At 36.9% G+C, this 22,552-nt stretch overlaps 2 long non-coding RNA genes across 2 annotated transcripts in view; both read left to right on the top strand.

Moving 5' to 3' along the window:
- Positions 1–10,258, top strand: part of LOC118177054 — a 26,969-nt gene extending 16,711 nt beyond the window's left edge. The window contains exon 3 of the long non-coding RNA XR_004755661.1: positions 10,248–10,258. This is a non-coding gene — a long non-coding RNA (uncharacterized LOC118177054). The remainder of the gene's footprint in view (positions 1–10,247) is intronic.
- A 5,577-nt stretch (positions 10,259–15,835) lies between these two features.
- Positions 15,836–22,552, top strand: part of LOC118177049 — an 8,012-nt gene continuing 1,295 nt past the window's right edge. Inside the window, exons 1-2 of the long non-coding RNA XR_004755660.1 lie at positions 15,836–15,926; positions 16,176–16,377. This is a non-coding gene — a long non-coding RNA (uncharacterized LOC118177049). The remainder of the gene's footprint in view (positions 15,927–16,175; positions 16,378–22,552) is intronic.

Here is a 22,552-nt window from a genome sequence, read left to right as displayed (position 1 = left end):
AAAAAGAAAAAGAAAAAGAAAAAGAAAAAGAAAAAGAAAAAGAAAAAAAAAGTGATCTTTTTACACAATCGGTGTTCAGAATATAACCATATTAAACAATTTAGAGACATAATGGCTCAATTTATCAATGGTAAGCATAAAGCAGAATAAACACCAAGCTGTATCAAATCAGTCAATTATTAGTCCAACACCCTTTATTTCCTAGTGTTCAGATGAATTTTCATAACACCAGCATTTGTTGACGTGCCTCAAGAAAATGCAGGCCTTAAGTTCTTGTGCAATGAATGAATATGTTAGTTATTCATATAAATAGTTTTTAATCCTGTATTTTATAATTTTATTTAGAGCTTGCCTTGAAATAATACTTTCTGGGAGAAAGGCTTTTTAGCCTTTCCATTGTAAGAAACAAAGTCGTGTTTTTGCAGTAGAGAATTATTTTTCTTTATTCCAAGGTAGTTGTGTAGTCATAATAAGGAGAAATGCTAAGTAGATAAGTGGAGAGTAGAAGGCCTCACTGTCCCAAAATAAGGTAAAAGCTTGAGAAAAAGAGGATGAGCAGTGTGAGAACAGTAAAACAAAGATCACAAGTTCTCAAAACATAAGAAAGGAGAAATTAAAGGGTTGAAAAAAAGAGCAATTGTACATATATGGTATAGAGGAGCATCAAGTAGCTTGTGAACCTGTAGTACTCAGACAGTGGGGAAACAGGGGAGGTGATCAGGCATTGGGGAATAGGGAATAAAAGGTTAGGATTTGTTTACTAAAATGTGCTCCTGATTGACAGGACGCCTGCCATTGCAATCACGAATAAAATAAGCTTCACAGAAGATCCTGTCTGTAGAAAATTATTTGAGATTTTTCTCACACCATCAGGCATAAACATTATATTTCAGATCATATATATCCCACTAAATGCTTTTAGCATAAAGTCTCTCTGACAGTTACATGGGAAGCTAGTTGTCCTGCTTCATAATTTTAAGAAATAAATTAGAATAACACTGAATGGGTTACCATTTTTTTCCCTTCTCTGGATAAGAGGGCCTTAGCTAATATTTGCACCTCCAGAGCAGATATTAAGCAGTTGTAGACTTTCCTACATTTGAGTTATCTGACTACACTGTTACATTTTACGTACCTTTATTGCCATAAATCACTGAAAACATTTTAGTAGGGAGGAGAAAAAAAAAAAGGCAGCATTCTTTTGTGCATACTCATATTAGCCTAATGATGCCAGTACTAGCATGATAAGGATAACAAAAGAATACAGTCACAAGGTTATCATGCTGCTTAATACTAGTGTCCATCTGGTTCCATATCTATTTTCTGACTGCAGCCAATATTTGATGCTTTGGGAAAGAGAACAGGAAACACGACAAGAGCAGAATGATCATTCTCAGCTTCTTATCAATTTCCTGGTTTAAAGTCTGCATCCAACTTACTGTGTTATAGCTACCAAAGGACCTAACGCTCCTGAATTTTTGTCAGGACTCTCCAGCTGGTAGCTCCATGTTTCTAATTTTAAAAGTAATATATATATATATATATATATATATACAGATCTTTCTCTCTGGAAGATCATGTTTTAGGAATCCAATCAAAATCTTTATTCCGTGCATGTTTTCATATATTTCATAAAACTATTGAAGCAGTCTGATCCATCCTTTTATTGGTGCAGATTCCTATGTAGAGCAAGGTAACACTAGCCATGTGTACGTTCCAGCAGCCACTTTGAACTGCAGTATGGTGACATAATGTAAAATCACCTTCAGTGCTGATTTCAACTTGAAATGCTGAATGGTGGATGGATGAATATGAATCATGAGCACTGTTGTACCATTTTTGCTGGGGGCTGGAGAAAAGAAAAAAATAGTTTTCATAAAAGAGACTGGAGTGAATAACTATTCAATATCATGCCTTAAACTATTGCAACAAGATGTGCCAGAGCTCACCTATCATGTCTACTTCTGACAAATGCAGTCAAAATGACTTCTATTAGCTCTGGTTTGATGAGGCAATGAGATTATTATGGACACAGGTGACATAACATGAGATTTTCCTTTTACAGAAAATAGAAGGATTTTCTATGAGTCCCTGAATTTGTTATTCTTTTTGATAGAGGAACAAAGCAATATACTTAAATTAATCAAAACTGCAGTATGTGTCTCCATGCGAAATACTTGTTACTCATAATATCAGATGGATGCAATCCTGATCAGGCTGCAGAAAAAATGAAGTGACAATGTTGTGCAGCTCTATGGTTAAGACCACGTTATAGATGTGAGGCTGTCTTCTGAACTAGGCAGTTCTAGTAAGGAGGTTAAATTTCCCTAGCATCAGGACAAGAAATTTTGAAGAGCTTTTGCTTTTGTAACTAGCTTTTCATGTTACGTGGAACAGCCAGCTGCACCAATATTGCCTTCCTCCAATATTTTCTGAAATGTAGATATTTATGGGAGTGTAGTACATTTCTTCAGAAATATCAAGAAATAGAAGCTCTCCTTTAAACACTTTAAAGTTAAGATTCCATTTAGCTCCCTCGCCTTTGAAGAAGATATTATTCTTATGAATGAGACCCATAATACAAAAACATCAAACAAGGAGAAAATAAGGCTTTTCCTTATAATCATTGTAGGTATATGGCATCATTTAAATTAGGAACTTTGCTCTTGATATGTTCCCCTTTTTCTGTTATAAATGTAACTCAGGCATCAAGGCCAGGACTGTTGATGCTTCTCTGTAGGCCAAGCCTACAGGGTTGACATAATGAGCACTGCAATGATTAAGACTTTGTAGATTGGGCTCCACATGTAAAATGTTGTTAACAAGGAGACAGCAGTGACCAGAAGAGTGGCAGACACTAGCCATCTCTGGCAGATTGCATCAGTGCAATCAGATGAGTGGCTTTCCAGGGCTTCTTATTCTCCAATTGTTATACCAATTTATCGAGTTTGGTGATGTAGCAAATTATCTCCTTGACCATTTTTTTGGAACAAAGAACGAATTATGAGAGGGACTTTGCAGCTGAAGTAAACTCTGTGGGGGACTAGCAATACAGTCATTATAGGAACTCTTTGGCTATCTAGCTTAATATTAAGCAAAATAAATAAATAAATAAATAAACAGCTAATTGTCACTGGGTGGCCAGAATAGAACATTGTTATAATACTCCAGCTACAGAACAGACATCATACTGCAGTGCATAATCCAGTTATGAACAAACAATACAGATCAAGTAAGATGTATCTCAATCCAGATGAAAGTCTAACCCTGTCTTCTCATTTTTGAAAGGCAGTAGGATGTTACATGCCAGGAACACTGACTGCATTCAGCTTTGAGACCAGTTCCAGAGAGTTCAGCAGAGACATCGATGCCCTGTAATTTACAACTCTGATTTGGGAATAGGGCTACCTATTCCAGGGCACTGAGTTTAATCCTAGAGCTGTGCAATATTTGCCCCAAATTTAAGTCTATCCAGATGCACTATCTGCTAAATAACACTATGAAATCCATCTATTGCTCACCGTCAGTAAAGTCTGAAGTGTCACTGATATAAGAGAGGAAATATGGTTTTGCTGGTGAGAGAGGAATAAGTACTGTAGGGTCTGGGGAAACCTTATCCAGACCTTTTGAGAATCCAAACATTCCAAACTGTAATTTTATACAAATCCAAACACTCCTTTCAATTACCACTCACAGAACTTGTGAAACAAGATAATTAGGACATATTGAGAATTTTTTATGAGTTCCCCAGAAGTGTAAGAGAATAATGCCATGAGAAGCAATGAGTCAAATAATGAAGTATAAAGAGGCAGTACTCACTTTTATATAATCTTTTTTTCTATGTAAAGAGAAGGTTTTCTAACCTTTTCTCAGATATAATAACAACTACTGATCTTTAGCACCAATGTTTTACCCCAGACTGGAGGAATATAATTTCTCCACCCTGCAGGATTTGTGCAGAAGGTATTTCTGTTTAAAAATATATAACACCTATAACACCAGATTCTGTTGCTTGTTATATATATTCAGATTTGGCAATGAGGATATCAATTTTGGCCATTTTTTTCAGAGGAATGTATTTTAGTGTGAATGTGGTTGGCAGAATCTGGCCAATACCTGCATCACTTGATAGTAATTATGGGACAATGTATACTGACCAAATGAGAGCACATGCAGTCAAAACTTGGATATTAAAAGATTAATTCAGCCACATATTCCCATGTTAAGTGTTACTTTTCTTGTGATCGATTCTAGGACCAACACTGGGGAAAAGAAGTATAACACACAGGGAGTGGTGATAGAATGAGATCTTCAGCAGAATGAATTTGGAAACCAAATTAAAATAGGCAAAGATGGGGTTTATATAATTTCTGTATGAAGACCCAATGAGGGTGCATTACTCTTCAGACATTTTAGCAACTGCCAGATCCAATTATGTACCTGGACTAAATCCTATAAGATGCAAATTGCAAGTAATTCTGCTCTGCCTACACATAAAATGACAGCAGAGAAAAGATGAATTAGAGAACTTTTCTTCCTTTGTTTTGTTCTAACCCCTATTCTAGAGATTTTCAGGAACACTCTTCTCTGGGGAAAAGGCAAGAGGCAGAAATCAGTCTTTGCTCTGCTTGCTATACCTTTCAAATGGCATGCAAGTCATGATAAGAGATGGCTGAGAACCTGTCCATAAACTCTCCATTTATATAACATAATGGTGAAATCACACTATGCTCAGCTATAATGCATAAAGGGTTTCCAGGGTCTTTTTGTCTAGGCCTGACTTTCACCTCCTTATTCCACTACAACTGGATGACGATGTGAAAACACAGCCACTGCCTTTGGGGCTTTTTACAAGTTAAGAATTGTCAGGACAGTTTTATTCAAAAATCCAGATGCAGGCATTAGATATTATATTATATGTTAGCACTTGAATTTAAGTTGCTGTAATATTTCTGATGAAAAGGTTATGCATGTATGGTAATTCATAATATCTGTCACAATCAACAGAAACAAAAAAGTATTCTTTCTCTTGCTACAGCTTCTACACAGTGACAGCTTTAAAAGAAATGATCCTGTTACATTCAGAATAAAATAACACTATAAACTACATTTTGCTGTATAGGAAAGAGAAGAATAAACTGTAATATCAGACTGTAATCCTTGTATAGGGCTTTAAACACAATAACTGAATGAATTTTGGACAACTTCATGCCTTCTTAACAGTCCAAAAACATGCATAACATTAGACTGACTTTTAATAAAGAGGTGATGCTTTTAATGTACTATTTAATTTCCTCAAAGATGGAAAATATTAAATATTAAAACATAAATGGATTTGAGAAACAAGTAAATAATTTCAACTGAATTAAAGAAAGGTACAGTGTAATAGAAAATAATAATGAAGAAAACAATGCTCAGAGTCAGTAGCCACAGTGAGTAATATTAAGGATATTTGGCTTCTCTTTGACTGATGGCAATGAAACAAAGAACCTGGAAAGTGAAAATAACTAGCTATCTGAAGATTTCTCAGAAGGTGTATATGCATGGAAGATTTAAAAATCCATCACAGCAAGATAATCTTGGTGGCAGAAGAATTGGCCACATTGAGACACACTGCAGTATCCAAAGGAGGGTCCTTACCTTCTGCACTGCTTGAAAGCAAGAGCGGTCAACTATTTGTAGGCAATTGGGAAGACATGTTAACTATACTAACTAGACCCTAAGGTGCAGCCAACTAGCAACCAACCCTTTACTTCTGAGAGTCTTTATTGTAATTGAGAGCTGGAGGGTAGCCTCAGTCTGCACATCTCCAGCTTCCAGAAACCAGAAAAGTTCACTGGTACGTCTGTGACTTTGTTGCTGTTGTTTTATTCTATGCTAAATGATGCAGAAGTTCAAAGGTCAGGAACATTGTCTTAGAACGCTAGTTACCAATCTACCAAGTACAGGATAAACAGAATTTTGTGGATTTTGTTTTATATGCCCATACAAAACAAAACAAAACCCAACAAAACAAACAGACAAACAAAACAGCAACCACATCTCACAGTTCCCACCTCAGGTATGATGTAACAAAGGCATCATTTTAGTACCCCTTGTTCTTGTGTGATTGCTTTCCTGAGAATCACAGTCAACTGAGTAGCTTTTTTTTGGCTGTTAAGGGCCATAGTTATCAGAAGAGTTTGCATTTATATGTATTGCTTTTCATGTACAACAGTGTTACACAGATGGTGTTCCAAAGTTCAGATAATCCATAGGGGGTTAAAATTTGCTTGGGAGATTAGGCTCCCAGAAGATTACAGTTATTCAGACCATTATCTGAATAACTGCAAACAAAACAGAATTGCTCCATTTGCTTTATTTTAGGGTGAAGGAAATGGGGAGGGAGAAGGTGCAATCACTCTTTTCAGAAGCAGAGCCTTTTTTTTTTTTTTTTTTTTTTCTCAAAATGTCATCACATTGAGAAAAAAAACAATTAATTGCTTGCAATTGTTCTGAAGCAAGTCTTTTTTATTTTCAGAATTATGTACTAAAATAGAGTTACATTTCTAAGGTTAGGAATTAATCCTTTCAAAATTATGTATATGTATTTATTTATTTTTCAATGTTTTTCCTAATCTCTAGGACATAACTGCTTCCCCAAGTCTATTCAATATCTTGCCTTATTTTCACAAGACTGGGATTTGTTTACATTTTGGCTGCTCTTTTTTCACATGGGGATTTGATTTCTCTGGCTCATTTGTTTGTTTTTATTTGAAATGAAGATGTTTTCTGTGTATAACATTTTTAATATTCTGTGTAGTTCAGAACTTTTTAATATTTGTTGGGAAAGGTTGATTTCATCTTGCTTTCTTTCTGGATCATTATTCACTCATTTATCTTTTCTTCATGAAGGTCGACTGATCTTTGCAGTTTGTTTTGTTTGCTTGAGGATATAACAGAGTTGGTCTCTTGTTTGTTTGTTTGTTTGTTTTTGTTAGCTTTGGTATTCTGGACCAGATTTTGATTTTGTGCCTTTACAAATTTGGAATGATTCCTTTGACTCAATGTAGTTAAATATTTCAGTGTATGACAGTCTTACTGAGAACAGATTTTGATCTACTGTGTCTTACATCAGGATTTAGATCCATTTGAACAAGAGAAAAGAAACAATCACAACATTAATTATAAATATGTTGAATCACAGTAGCTCCGCAGAAATTAGATTTGTATAGTAACCAAATAAATTATAGAAATGTAAAGCACATCCTGATTAAGTATGGATGGTTGTCCCAGTATCTCTTTTCACTGTGACTGTGAGGGTAATTAGTAAGAAAGTAGATTTTTTTTAAATTATTATTATTATTTATTTTTTTCTGTGTATCATTCCCATTTGAATATTTAATGCTATGAATGTGCTATGGCTCAGTTGATTTGATTCAATGCACACTTAAGATTATGCAGGGCTTAAATCCTGTCTCTTAGGATATTACTATTTTCTCCTCATTTGTTATTGATACAGAAGAGTGCATATATACCTGCAGTAACATGCCGAACAGCATGACTTCACAGATGACACAATAACTATGAGTGAAGCCAGATCTGTTGGCATTTTCCTTTTCACTCCTGAATGCTCCATGACAAGAGCAGCAACATCACATTGAGTTACTTGTGTGCAGTTTGGCTAGGACCAATGGAGTAAAGTTTTAAATCAAATAAATGGTAGAAAATAAAGTCTGGATTTTGGCTAGATTTCTTTACACATTCCATTACAAAGCAGGTCTTTGCAACTGTGTGGTAAGCATTTGGGTATTCCATGTTGACAAATCACCAGGCTAGCCAAATACTGGACAGAATGAGCAATAATTGGCATTTGAGAGTGAAAGACAGGAAAACCTCACTCCTCCAATATTCTCCCCTTTTATCCACTGAAAGACATTTTCTAGGTATGCTTTTCAGAATTTTGACAGACTGAAGTTTAAATAAGGTCAGCTTGTTCAGCTTTCCTTCTTAAATTCTTGGCAATGCTTTGTACTGCTGAAGGCACGTTTAAGGCCTCTATTATTACCTTGACAGGTAATTTTCATGCAGAGGAATGGAAATTGTGAGTTTGAACTAATAATGTTTTCTCTCATTTCTCCATTGGAGAATATTCCTTCCATAAAATAGGCTAAGAATTCAGCATTTTACAGACACAAATTGTCAAGATCCAGAGAGGTCAAGGCCATGAGCACAGAATTAGGTCCCTTATGCTACAATGGCTACCCACCTCCGCTTCTTCAGATACTTGATATCTTTTGTAGTAGCTGCCCTAATGCTAGTACTGAAAGTCACTTAAAAACAATGAAAGAAAAATGGGAGGGAATCTCACTCTGTTCTAGTACAGAGAAAGCATGAGGGAAACTCGAGAGAACTTAGCTCACTAGAATGCTTTGAAAATACTTCCATTTGCAGAAGCAAGTCCCTTTCACGCTGTCTAGCTGCATCTCTTTCCTGAGGATGTGGGTGCCTCATGGGTTTATACCAAGCTAAGGTGCTTGTTCTTTCGTTAGCTTCATCAGTAGGCTGGGACATTGCAGCAGACTCCATATTTTCACAGTGATCCTGCGCATGTTTATTACCTTTTCTTAATTTAAATTAAATATTCAACTACAATTTATTTTATGGTTGATATGCAGAGACAGTTCTTTGAAAAAATGAGAACATGTGATCAGAATGTGGGTTGCATGTACAGCTTAATTATTATTTTTGTTTTCAAACTTACAGTCATTTTTCAATAGCTTGGTCTTCAGTTGGAAGCATGTCAAACTGTCATGTATGAATAATACTACAGATGTATATGTTAAGATTTTTTCAAATGTATTCTGTGTATTTCAAATGAATTCTGTGATACTGCTGTTTAGATTTGTCAGCTCTTATTTGCAATAAAATCAATGTGTTAATCTCAGATTCAGTATAAAATTAGCCAATATTTAAAGTCCTAAATTAATTTCACAATAGACATGTTAAATGATCACTCATGGAATATTCTAAAACTCTGAAGAACTTTCCTACAACTGCTGTCAAGGAGGATATGTTTTGAAAAATGCAAGCATACCTTTAAACATCCTGGGAAAAAAATCTAGCTAATAATTGTGGGAAGCTAAAATTTAAGAAGATTTTAGAGACAGTTATATCTGATAAAGACAAAGGAAAAACATCGCCTTACAGTTGTGGAAGATCTGGCCTTGGGCATTGATTACTTTCAATCAAAATGCTGACTTAGCCTCTCTGGATAAGAGATACTGAGAGAGAACATAATATAAATTACTACTTCCACTCTAACATATTATCTAAATGCATATGTTTCTGTACTTAACATCTACGGGGAACTGGAATGTTCTCTTATTAAGTGTAAACTTTGTATGGGTATGGAAAATAGAACCCCTTAATTTCCAAAGTAGTTTTAATACCATTCTTTTCCAAACTGTGAAAATTAAATTTAATTGAAAAAAACTGTTCCTAAAATTTCCATTATTTTATGCTCAGATGTTCTGCTCTTTCCATGAGTGTGCATGTACACAGCTTGCAGAGCATTGCAAGCAGCTGTGACAGCATCGGCTGTGGCCCTCAAACTAGACATTTTTTCTACTGTCCTACCATCAGTTTTTTGGTGATGCTGAGATAGAAATAAATTAATAATTAAGTAAAAGTGTACTCCAGCAACACGTCTTTGACAGTAACCATACAGATACTATGCCAGATGATGATTTGAATCAATCTTTAATTTCGAGTTCTGTTAACTTAATGGAATCACAGAAACAATGCTATTGTGGACAGGAAAGGGTAAGTGCTGATGAATGTCAGGCTAATGGGATAAATTTAGTCTTCAGACATATCAACTTCACTCTAACTCTGATACCTCTTTAGATCATATAAAGAGGACAATTTCAGGGACTACAGCATGTGCTCAACTCTCATAAATCAATATAGTGCCTATTGAGCTATCGGAGCTTTGCTGCTTTAGATGAAGAGCTGGTCTGCTCCTCTATTTGCTGTGTATTCTCAAGAGTAAAGTTTTGCTAAGAAAGAGTTGAAGCTGGAACTTTCTAAAAATCCTCAAAAGTGCAGATGAATCAGTTCAGAAGGACATGAGGCTAGAATCATTCAAACAGTTTTCAGACCAGGAAGTTGTATTGAAGGAAGATCTTACAGTCTGTATTGTTGCACATTTCATTTCTGGGTGGAGATTAATATCAAAGTATTTATCTCATAAAGCCATAAATGAGTATGAGTCCTGGCTGTGTTAAAAAAAAAAATAAAAAAAAAAAGAGAGAGAGAAAGAAAAAAACAACTCCCCCCCCCACACACCCTTTTTTTTTTTTTTTTTTTTTTTTTTTTTTGTGCAAAATCATTTGAAATGGTAATGGAAAAAATCACTATAATTAATGGTCTCTTGGATCAAAAGGTTAAAAGAACCAAACACATAAATTACTAACCACTGGCATACAGAACAGTGCTGTAAATAGCATTTTAAAAGATAAAACAGGAGCATCATGAATTCATTTTTATGACTGATAGATGCTCATCATGACTTCTAGTAACTTCAAATACAATTTTTTGTAACCCACAATTATTTTTTTATTATTATTATTTTTTTCTTAATAAATTCTTGTGACAGTCCTACCTAAAGTAACTAAAGAACAGAATTATTATTAAGGACACACTTACTCAGATACTCAGCCTCTTACATATGTTGGCAGAAGTAACGCCCATCCATTTGTGGGCCCTTAAATTTCTAGGGCAAATAGTGCCATTTCATCTGCATGTGTTCTGAAGAGAGAAAAAATTAGTTGTAAAGGAAGAGTGATAGTTTATTCCTTTGCAATGAAGTCCTTGATAAAATAACTAGGGAAAATATTACTTTAAACGAGGTGTTTTGTGGTGTGTGTTGTATGGGAGTCCTTGTGTTATTTCCCATTGCTTAAATGCTCAACAAAAGTTTGTTAGATCAGTCTTCATGAGTGCCACTGGACATGGCTTCTATGTTCATCTAGGTGAAGTGATTAGAGATAATGCCTGATCTGATTTTCCATTAATTTATTCAGGGTTTGGAAATTAAGTTAAATTCCTCAAATTTCCTCCATATATACCAATAAGGAATGCTGTGTGCTGGCCTGTAGAGTGGTAAACTTAAATGTTTGGAGCATACATGGATGTATGAAGGAAGCAGTTACATACTGGAGCTGTTATGCTGTGTTATACTAACAGATAAATAAGCATTTTATTTAACTCCTATACAAAGACATAATAATAATAATAATAATGAATAAATAGGTTTTAAAGGAAATGTAATAATCAACAATTCATTCAGCAAAGACGAGTTCTCTATGTTGATTTTTGTTTACATCATCTAGTCAGCTCAATGATTTGCCTTAGAAACCAGTTTTCTAAATGAATAACTAACTTTGGCTATTAGCCAGGATCTGTGTCACTGGAGCATTTATCTCTATCAATTTTAATGTTGCTTATGAATGTACATTTTTGTTTAAGAAAAACTTTAAAAACATGTTAAATGAATGCAGTTACTTAAAAAGACATTGTACCTTGGTTGCATTTTAATGAATGATAACCGCATTCTCTAATTACTGATTTAAATATATATATATATATATATTATACATATATATATATATTTGGAATAATTGATGGAGGTCTGCGTGATTAGCTTTTAGAGATATTACGCAGTTGTTAGAATTCTGATTGCCTCTGGACAGAGGATGCATGATCTGCAGGTTCTGTTTAATGAATGCAGAAGATTACATTGCCTAAAACATCCCTAACTACATAAAGGCTGGGTTGTATGTGCCATTTGTTTAAAAAGAAATAATTATGCTGATTTCTTCCTGTAGAGCTTCTTAAAAATTGCTCTTTGACAATTTATTGGTTAGAAAAATACAGAGCAATTTTATGAATTTAGAATATCCACTTAGAGAACTGTTGCTCCTAATCTACTTTGTTTTTCTCAAAGTAAAGATGTTTGTATCATCATTAGTTTTATACCTCTTCTTCAGAGAAAGAAAATATGTTTTCTAACTTTATAGCTGTTAAGCTACTATTTCAATCTTTATTTGTGTTCTGAGTTTTTCAGCCACAACTACAGTGGCATGCTGGTTTTTGTGGCTGGGAAGAAAAACTTGTAAATAACTCAATGCTACCATTTTCCTCATTGTTTGAGTGAGTTAAAGAACTGTTAGACACTGACCCTTGCTAAAGGCATCTGTATGGTCCCTGTAGATACAAGACTGCCAATCAGCTTCCTTCTGACATACCACTGACTGCTGTTTTCAGAGGCTGAACACGGGAAATGGTATCCTAAAGCATATGTCCGGCATAATTTTCCCAGGTAATCTTCCTTTTGGGAGATCTAAAGCAATTTTGGTCTCATCACTTCATGTTCTTCAAAACTTATTATTTTCTTCAGTTTCACTGACTGGGATCTAAAGGGTACATATTGACATATTCAGCATATGGACATGCTGAATATCAGAGAGGAGTAATTTTTTATTGTGTATTCTTGTTATTGTCTTATAGGGCAGAGAAGATGGTCCCGCCTGTTTTGAACTGTGGTATTATGATAAAGGAGATTTCTCCACCAATAAAAGAATATTTGTAATGCTACTTTGAAAAATATATTTAAATAACTAGTGTTTAAGTGGAACATACATTTCAGACCAGGACAAAAGTGTCTCGAGTGGCTTATATGTAAACAGAAAGCTAAATATGAGAAACAGTAACAGCAGAGGAGAATGAATACTGACAGGAAATTCTGACTTGTAATATTGATTTTTATAACTAAGAATCTAAAGTTAAGGGGAATTCAAAACAAAACATATTTGAAAGCTACAGTGGGAAAGAAAGTTTTAACAAGGATGTAATCTTTTAAGTTACAGGATTTAACCAAACTCCATCAAAAATTAAGAGAAGTAGATTAGTGGGTTCCTTGTCACTTCTTCTAAGCCATATGCTATTATAGAGACAGGCTATTGGTTTAGATACTCAAAAATACCCAGAGGACAAATCTTTCATCCTTATGAAAGTTCTTGAAATAAACAGATTAAGATGAAAAAAAAAAAAAGAAGAAGAAGAAGAAGGGAGAGAGAGGAAAGAAATCAAATGGAAAAGTTATCTCACTTTGCACTGAAATCTTTTTATGTAGGTCTAAGAGAGTGGTAACTTTAACTTTACATACAGGTTGCAAAGTTCCAAAGGAAACTGAACTTGGTGAAGAATCTGATCCCTGAGGTTAATCTCAAAACAAGCAAACAAACAAACAAATAAAAAGAACGACCTTAATAAATGCAGATAATGACCAACAGGAAATCAGAAAAATCTTCTCACTTTAATAGCTTTCTTTTCAGATTTTTTTTCTTTGTTGCTGTCTCACAGATGTGTGTGGTGTCTCAGTCCTGACGTTTAGCCTGAGGCTTTTTTGGAGGAAAGAAATCCAAGTCAGTCTCTTGTCATTGAGCAAAAGCAAACTTAATTTCCATATGTACATATTTTAAATTTAGCTAACCTGAGGAGGGGAAATGTGTCTGTGTTCTGACCTCTAAAGATTTTATTCCAAGGACGGATACCAAGAAGGGAAGAGTTACTTTATGATTGAAATCTAAGAGCAGGGCAGTGGGTCTTGCTTCAGTCCACGCTTCTGTCATATATCTCCTGCATAGACTTAGGAAAACCATTACAGTGTTTCTGAGCTGTCTATACCTCAAGACACAGATACAGTCAGGGGAAAAAACTGTTTCTTTTCTACCTATTTTTTTTTTATCCATCTTTCATACATAGACTGAGTTAGGGCTTGCTTCTTTCAAGTGGCTTCACAGTGCTTAGAGAAGCAGCCACTGGAATTGCTCTATTCTCCTGTTTAATACCTGGAAAGAAGGCCAAAATCAAACATTTAAAAGAAAGAGAGAGAGAGAGAGAGAGAGAGAGAGAGAGGGAGAAAGGGTGAAAACTCATTTGCCTGTCAGCTTGGCCTTAAAAAGAAGTAACATGAAGGGAAGAGTGAAAGGAGAAAAAGGGAATCTCATCTTTACTATCCTGTGAGCAACCAGCTAGTTTCACAGTATTTCATCTAGCTCTCAGATGTCTAGGGCAAGGCCTCTTTCGGGAGAACTTTGCTGGATTTTGCTATACTGGTTTACTGGATAGAAAATTCCTTCTATTGACAATTGACGATACAGTTTACCATCTTTGCTCCTTTATTCAACCAAAATTGAAACAAGGAAAAACAACGTCTTAGTTAATACTTATGTGTTTGAGTCAAATATGATTTTGTAGCCAGCTTTTTTTTTTTTTTTTTTTTTTTTCATATAGGCCACACCAAGTAGATCCAAAGTCGGAAACTCCTCCCCATCAACCCAAGCTGATATACCTGCAGTGCTATGTATAACTGATACAATATCACCAAAGATGTAAACTTCTGCTGCTGAAGATTGACGGCATTCAATACATAGTTTCTGATACTGTAGTTCTGGTAGAGCTTGGAAACTCTTAAAACTTTCCTTTACTCTTCCTGAAAAAGGACAGTGTTATGGAGAGGGAATTGACTCTGGATCCTATGAACTGAAATGTGCTGAAATGTTTTGAGTTAAAAAATAAAAAAAAAAAACATGTATTTTAACACAGAACATAGTACTAATATTCACACGGCTCATTTTTAAGATGATTCCAGGTGAGTCATGAGATGGTTTTTATTTCTTATGTTCTGTAAAAATAAAGCACAGACAGATTTTATGTGCTCATATAAAGCAAAAAACAAAACAAAAAACAAACAAACAAACAAACAAACAAAAAAAAACCACATGATTTTTCAGTTGAATTTTTTCAATTGAAACTCTCGGTAAAATTTGGAAGTAGGAAAATTTTTGGTCCTTTTTTTTTTTTTTTTTTTTTTTGATACTCTTTTAGGAAATGAGCACTTATTACTGATGAATTACTTCTCCCATCAGTTTGCTTCTTATTTTCTCCTAGCTACTCCTTGGAATCCTTCTCCTTCTACTCTCCTTGCTGAAGAAGATCTGACTTCTACTAGCCAGCAATATAAAGCATACTTGTGCTGCTAGTGTTATTAGAGCAGAGACACATCTTATGATATGACTGTTCCCTGGTATCAGGAAAGCGTGTGCCCTGGAAGTTATCTGTGGATAATCAGGAAGATTAGAGGAAAAGTAGAGAAACAGCAATGAGGAGAGCCACAGCTATTGTTCTTCATTTGAAATAGACAGCTCCGACTTCTCTACTGTGCCTCCTCATGGAGGAATCAAATCACTCTTCTTCTCTCAAATATCATTCCATCAGGCTGGTAGGAACCACAGTCAATAAAACAGAAAAAAAGCTAATTAGCTATGAGCCCAAATACTGCTGCTTGGAAATGTGTTTGTGGCTAGACACACTGCTTAGTCTGTGTGGAAAGAGGAGCGTGGAGAGATGGTAAACAGTTCATGCAGCCTTCATCCTTGGCTTGAATGAACTTGCATCTATAGGAGGCTGTCTTTCATAGACATTTTCCTGGTGTGTCCCTCCATTCTGCCTCAAAGAAAACTCCAGCTATGTTAGCATTTACGTCTGCTTCTGCAGCCCAGTCGGAGCCAAGTGCCTCAGGTCTTCCAGCTTGCTGTGTATTATTCCAGGCTGGTTACAGTGTTCGTCTCCTATGGCTTTTGTTTAAGCCACCCCCACCACAAACTGCAGAGAGCACAGCTGTGAGGATAACGTGATCTGCTGAAAAATGCTAATGGTAGACTAGGCTCAGTATAGAGACTGGAGACAGGCGATCTTAAAAACAATGCCAATATTTTAATTATAAACTAAAGATTAGCAAAGTAGGGTAGACAAATTTACTCCTACTCACCTGTAATTGAGAATGTAAATACTAATTAGCTGGTGTTCATTTCCCAAAGGTGTTTGCCTACCTGTGGCTGCATGCGGCTGATGCAGCTGGTAGAGGGAGACAGGCTATGGCTGCGGGCAACCTACCTACGCAGCTCATCAGATGGAGCTGTGGAGCAGCTTCGGTGGAAACTGGCTCAGAGGAAGCTTAATTAATTTTCTTAAAAATTACAACCAGTGAAGCAACAGGGAAAATTTTGGAGCGTTCAATGGGATTCAGAATGTTACTAAGCGTATTTATTTAAAAACCTGTTTTTAAGGGGTCTTCATGAGAAGGTGGATGCTGGCCTGGTCGTTCTGAGTATCCCACCCTGTGCAGTAATCTGTCTTCAGCAGCAAGCAGTGGTAGGTGCTGAAGAGCTCTCTTTCACAAGACCTGGCTGTTCCAACGTGCCTGACAGACATGCAGCACAGGTCTGACCACTCAGTATTCAGGCACAAAGAGAGGATGACCCTTGCCAGGTACTCTCACTCTCTGGCACTGGGGTTAAGAGCTCTGGATTGCTGTAAGATCCTCATTTGTGTGGGGGTGTTTAGGGAGAAACTCTGTGAAGACTTTCAGCATCTGTTCTTGGCTAGAAGGGTGTAGGTCACCCTTATATGCAAATAAGAAAACAATTTCAGAGATTATCAAATTTTCAGCATTATGCAGAAGTCCACATTTCTGAAGAATTCAGCTAGTCAATGTTCTGCACCTGCTGCTGTTTCCTGAAGGAATAAATTGCTATTGTGGATGTATAAAGCCTTCAGCTCTCTAAAAGCAAACACAATGCTATGCCATAAATCTGCAGCCCGCAGTTGGGACTGGTAGAACCATTGCTCACAAATTCAAAGGGGAAGAGCTGCATTAGGAATTCTGTTGTTGTAATTTTAACATATTTCCAGGCACTTATTTATTTATTTTTTACCATGATTTTATTGATGTGACCAAAGGATTTTGGAATGGAGAGGGAGTTAGGAATGAGGGCAGGGAGGGTGCTAATATTTGATGGATTCTGGGCTCTGCTTGAATGGGTCATTTCACTGGATTTAATACAGTTATCCTCAGAAATGCACACATTTTACCCTTCAGGTTGAGCAGTTATAAAATATGAGGAGGGCTGGATTAAACTGGGTTAGCAACAAAAAAAATTACACAACTTTGCTAGTGTTCAGCACACAGGCATTACACAACCTTCTACCTCTCTAGTGTTTAGTAGCTGTTTATTTGAAATCATTTTATGCCCAAGGTTAAGATTCCATTTAATGACAACAAAATGTAGAAAATGTGAACTCTAGACACAAGAGATTTGAGAATAAATGTAGCTGTAAGGGCTAGATTTATTCTCTCCTCCCCTTCCCCACCTTTCCTCTTTATTTTTTCCACAGAAGCTAACCAGCACTCCTTATTCTCCTTTCAGTTTTTATAGAATATGTTGTGATGGATCATGTCACATCTACTTAAGCAGCAGCACAGTGAAACAGTGTTTCAATAATTGTTAAAACTGCACAGAATACTATGCTGTGACTGCTACTGGATATGTCTTATCCATGAGCATGTAAAAATATGAATATCATGGTCCATAACTATTTATCTGGGGGAAAAATTCTGACAATAGAAGTCTTCTTAATCTAGCAGACTTCATAACAACATTCATCTCTGGAAAAATTCAGATAAGAAATACTGCATTTTTAAAATTATTATTACTTAATAGAAGCCGTAATTAATCACTAGAATAATTTGTTCAAGGGATGTTCTGGCTTCTCTGTCACATGGAGTTTTAAAATCAAGATTAAAATGTCAGCCTAAAAGATTTGCTGTAATCAGCTAGAGGTTATTGGACGTGATAACACAATTAACAGACAAACTTCTGTGACAGTAGTAAATGGGAAATTTGGTTAAAAGACTCTACCTCTTCCTTTCGACCTTTCTACAACTGACTTTATGGCATCAGTCAGAGTGAGCTTATAAGTAATAAAGAGATACTTGAAAGGAGTTAAGCAATGGACAGGAGTTTCTTTGACATATGGAGTGGGCAAGGTCTTGGGCAAGCTTCTCTAGCTGACCCTGCTCTGAGTGGTAGATTTGGACTGGATGATCTCCAGAGGTCCCATCTCACCTGAGCTATTCTGTGGTCCTATAGTATCAGAGCATTTTTCCCAAGCCCAGGTAATCTTCAGACTTTGGGACTAGCAGACATCTGCTCATCCTCAAACTGAGTGGAACTGGGGATTTTGTACAGATCTTTTTAACAAGGACCCTCAGACTACTCATTGATGCTCATTGTTTTCCAAACAGCAGTTTGACAGCCTGTTAATAACCTGTGATGCCATGAAGTAGGCATGCAAAACACACCCTTTGTCTATTGACCATTTCTGTCACTTAGTCATTGTTTACCCTTTATTACAAATTATAACTATGATTACTTACGTACTGGGTTTACATGGCAAGGCTTCAGTAAAGGGGGGCTGCAGGGGTAGTGTTTCTGAGAAGAGTCCAGCAGCTGCCCCATGCTAGATAAGGGCCAGTTTCAGCTGGCTCCAAAGGGACCTGCCACTGGCCAGAGCCAAGACAATAAGCAATACTCTACGCCTCTGTGAGAGCAAATTTAAGAAAGGAGAAAAAAATGCTGCAAAACAACAGCTGGGAAATACATGTGTGACTTGCACACACCAATGTCAGTACAGAAAGAGGACAGGAGGTGCTCCAGGCACGGAGCAGCAGTTCCCCTGCAGCCCATGGAGGAGCCCCCAGTGGAGCAGGTGGATGTGGCCTGGAGGAGGCTGCGGCCCATGGAGAGCCCCCGCAGGAGCAGGCCCCGGGCCAGAGCTGCAGCCAGTGGAGAGGAGCCCACACAAGAGCAGGGGATGTAGGGGGACCTGTCACCCGTGGGGGACCCATGTTGGGTCAGTTTGCTCCTGGCAGACTGTCCCCATATTACAGACCCATGTTGGAGCAGCTCTTGAAGAGCTGCTGCTTGTGGGCAGCCCCTGCAGGCTCAGTTTGGGAAGGACCCCACGTGGAGAAGGGGCAGAGAGTGACCATGAAGGAGCAGCAGAGATGTAGTGCCAGGGACTGACCATAGCCCCCATTCCTCATTCCCCTCTTGGGGAATGCTGCTCGGGGGGAGGACATGGAAGAGGGTGGATGAGAGGAAGGTGTTTTTCAGTTTGTTTCTAGTTTCTCGCTGCTATTTTTTGTTAGCAATAGGTAATAAATCATATTAATCTTCCTATGCTGAGTCTGTTTTGACTGTCATTATAATTGTTGAGTGATCTTCATCCTTATCAAAGAGATCCACCTTTGAGCAATTTTCATCATATTTTTGCCCCCATTTTCTTTGAGGAAGGGGAGTTAGAGAGTGGTTGTGGTGGAGCTGAAGCTACCAAGCTGAGTAAAATCAAACAAAACTTTTTAAAGAAAATAGCTTCTCCCTGTTCTTCATTAAGTGAATAGGTGCAGGAACAAACCTACTAGGGAAATGGTGGAACAGATGAGAAGACGAGGAGGTAATAACAGAGTTCCCATCCAGCTCTGATAGACTTAATGCAAGCTCTATCTGATCAGCTGATACTGTTTTGGTCTGTTTGTGGGTTTCAGTCCTGGTGATAATAGGGAGTAATTTTGTCTTGTCACAAGGAGCAGCACTGGTCATGGGAGGAATAGGAGTGGTGCAGATTCTTTTGCACTGAGCTCCTGGGCTGCTGTGTAGTGTTATGTCTCCCCTTCAAAGGTGCACAGCCTGTGATCAATGAGCACTAGAGGTGCAGAGCACAGCACATGGTTTAGTTGGCTGATGTTTAAACACATTGGAATGCCACACTCCCCTGAGGCCACAACACCTAAGCCCCTTTACCTAATTACTCTCCAGAGTAATTGGAGCAATTGGCTGCCTAGCTGCTTCAATGCTGGTATGAGACTCCCAGCAAGCAGCAGAAAGCAGGTGGTTTTGCTCTGGCAGCTATCTAGAGTGCTGAAATGGAAGTTCATTTAATTCTGCACTGGTTTACTGAAAGCAGTCTCCAAAGATTTATTGGTTTCACAAAATTTCTCTTTCAGCTTCATCTCTCAGTAATAGTCAAAGATCTTCTAGGCTGCTTAAATAAAATATATCTTCTCTATAATTCTTCACTGTCCCCTAAAAAGAGGTAGGAACAAGCATATGCCTGATGCAATACTTTTTATGCCACAGGTATCGTTACCAGGCAACAGTCACATGCAGCTTTGGCAGAACACAAAGTTCTTCAGCCACTAACCCTTCAAACACCTCAACCAAGATATGCCTGCAGAAAACATCACAGATCCCAGTGAAATAAGGCAGTAACAAAGATTTTCAAAATTAAAAAATTTCAACTTTCAAAAATATTGGCCACAAACAAGCAACGCTTATTTGCATGTGAAAGTTAATTTTATCTATTTCTTAAGGGAGGTATCCCAAATTCTCAGAATATCAGTAGTCTTAATATTTTGATTATGGTAGGTTCGGTGCAATTATATGAAATTGGAGAAATGTTTCTAGCTTCCATCCCAGATAGAATGAAGTGAGAGCTAAGTAACTTGCCAGATCCAACAAAACTCTCCAGTCAAGCACTGTAGGTAGTCATTTGTGTCAGCAAAAAAAAGGGTCTAAAATTATCTAACCTAACAACATGGAAAGGTCTTCCTTGTCACAGCCATTAGAATAAAATCTGTTAGTATCTTGCACAGCTTCCAGATTTGTGGCTGTCAGGGTTTTTGGAGTCTATGATGCTTAGTGGATAAGCAAAGGTGAAAGATCAATGGCTTTAACTCAGTGCTGTTCAGTTGGCTGCAGTCAGTTGATATCTACTGGGGATTTGTAGAGTATCCTCTTATATGCCCAGTGGATTAACATAGCAGAAAACGAGGTAGTTAGAAAAACAAATCACAGTAGATTTGTTGGGGATTAGACAGTGACATTCCTAGTGGAGAACATGAAAATCAGCCAAAATAGGCCACTCAGATCAGAGGTTTCAAAATGGGTTCCTACCACCTAAACAGAGGCAATTTCCCTCAAATCAGCCCTCCCCTTTTCTTCTCTGCTGGCCAGAGGAGTTGACATTCTAGAGAAAAACAGTTTGATTCCTCACACAAAAAGGTCTTATAGTCTGTTAAACCTTCTCTTAGTCCATAAATAGAAACAGGCGTAAGAGACCTTTGAAAATGTCCCTGTAACTATATTTAGTTATATTCATCAGGAAAAAAAAATGGTGGTGGAAGACGGAAGGTAGATAATGAAGTTACTGGTACTCAGTCATATATTTGCTCAGTACTGGTATCTGTGCAAATGTTATGATGTGCATCTCTAAATTATAGTGTATAGAATCTTGCATAGACAAAGTCTAAGTTTGTTCTTTCACATGCAAATATATACCCAAGAGCCAAGAACAGCTGTGCCTAAGGTCCATATGACAGCTATGTGATTGAAATGGGTTGACAAGCCCAGTACCCCAGATGCTATATGTGCAATGTTCAAAGGTGTTTGAAGGCTTCATAGCACATTTAAAAGGCCAGAAGATTAACACTGACCAAATGAATGACTCAAAGGCATACATTTCTCTTTCTCTTTGATTTCTTGAAGATGATTCCAGGTAGGAAGTTTCTAAGGAATAATATAGATTACAAAATGAACTAGTTCTCACGACGTAAGACATTTTAAATGTATTTCAATTTTGCATTTTGTGGGGAGAAAGAATTTTGAAGTAGCTAACTCTATTTTGATTTTTCACACAGAATTTTTTTGAATAGCCTTTCAGCGAATCTAAAAGGGCAGGAAGAAAACTGCATTCTATTTCCTTCAGCATTTTTATGGTTCTAGGGCCTGTCTCCTGTCATCATATATCATGCCTTAATGTGTGATTTGCACTGTTTGTGGAGCCTGGATTTTTGAGACTTCATGCTACATTTTTTTTTTTTTTTTATTGTCTGTTAAGAAACATTTACAATTAAATCAATGTAAGAGTACAAATAACTATGATCAAAATGAGTCTCCTGTTTTTTCAGGATCATATTGTAGCAGGGTCACATAATGATAAAGGTGTTGATATAGAAGTTTGCCAGAACTTCCTTCAGTGCTTTCATTCTTGGCAAGACATGTTCCCATATTTTATTTAAAATCTTACAAATTTTTGAATTTCTTCCTGATGATATGCCAGGGTGCCCGGTTGCCAAAACAAACAAAGTAGATGACAAAATTGTCTAATTCTTTTCTATTTCCTTCATTACATCTGGCTTGTCCATGTAGCAAGGCTATAAATTTTGTCTCTGAATTCAATACTAAATCTATTATTTCAAATCTGATTCTTCATGCAGAAATACCTGCTTCTAAGAGCTTATCCCGTGGCATTAAAATTCATACAAAATGTTATTTAAAAGGTGGACCACTGACAAGTTTAGCGTTTATTTGAAGAATTGTCTTATTTTAAAATGATTTATGGTAGCACTGATGCCTAGTAATCTGGACACTGTGCTGTTCCTGCTCATTATTGCAAGCAGGGCCATAAAACTCAGCTTATAAAATGTTCTTCTGTACAGATGAAATATTGGAAAAGTCCATCCTCTCTTTCTCTTTCTCTTTCTCTTTCTCTTTCTCTTTCTCTTTCTCTTTCTCTTTCTCTTTCTCTTTCTCTTTCTCTTTCT

Source organism: Oxyura jamaicensis, chromosome 1 (genome assembly GCF_011077185.1).
Source record: "Oxyura jamaicensis isolate SHBP4307 breed ruddy duck chromosome 1, BPBGC_Ojam_1.0, whole genome shotgun sequence".
NCBI classification, from domain to species: Eukaryota; Metazoa; Chordata; class Aves; order Anseriformes; family Anatidae; genus Oxyura; species Oxyura jamaicensis.
The sequence above is the reverse complement of the archived record's forward strand: the minus strand, read 5'-3'. Positions and strand labels throughout refer to the sequence as shown.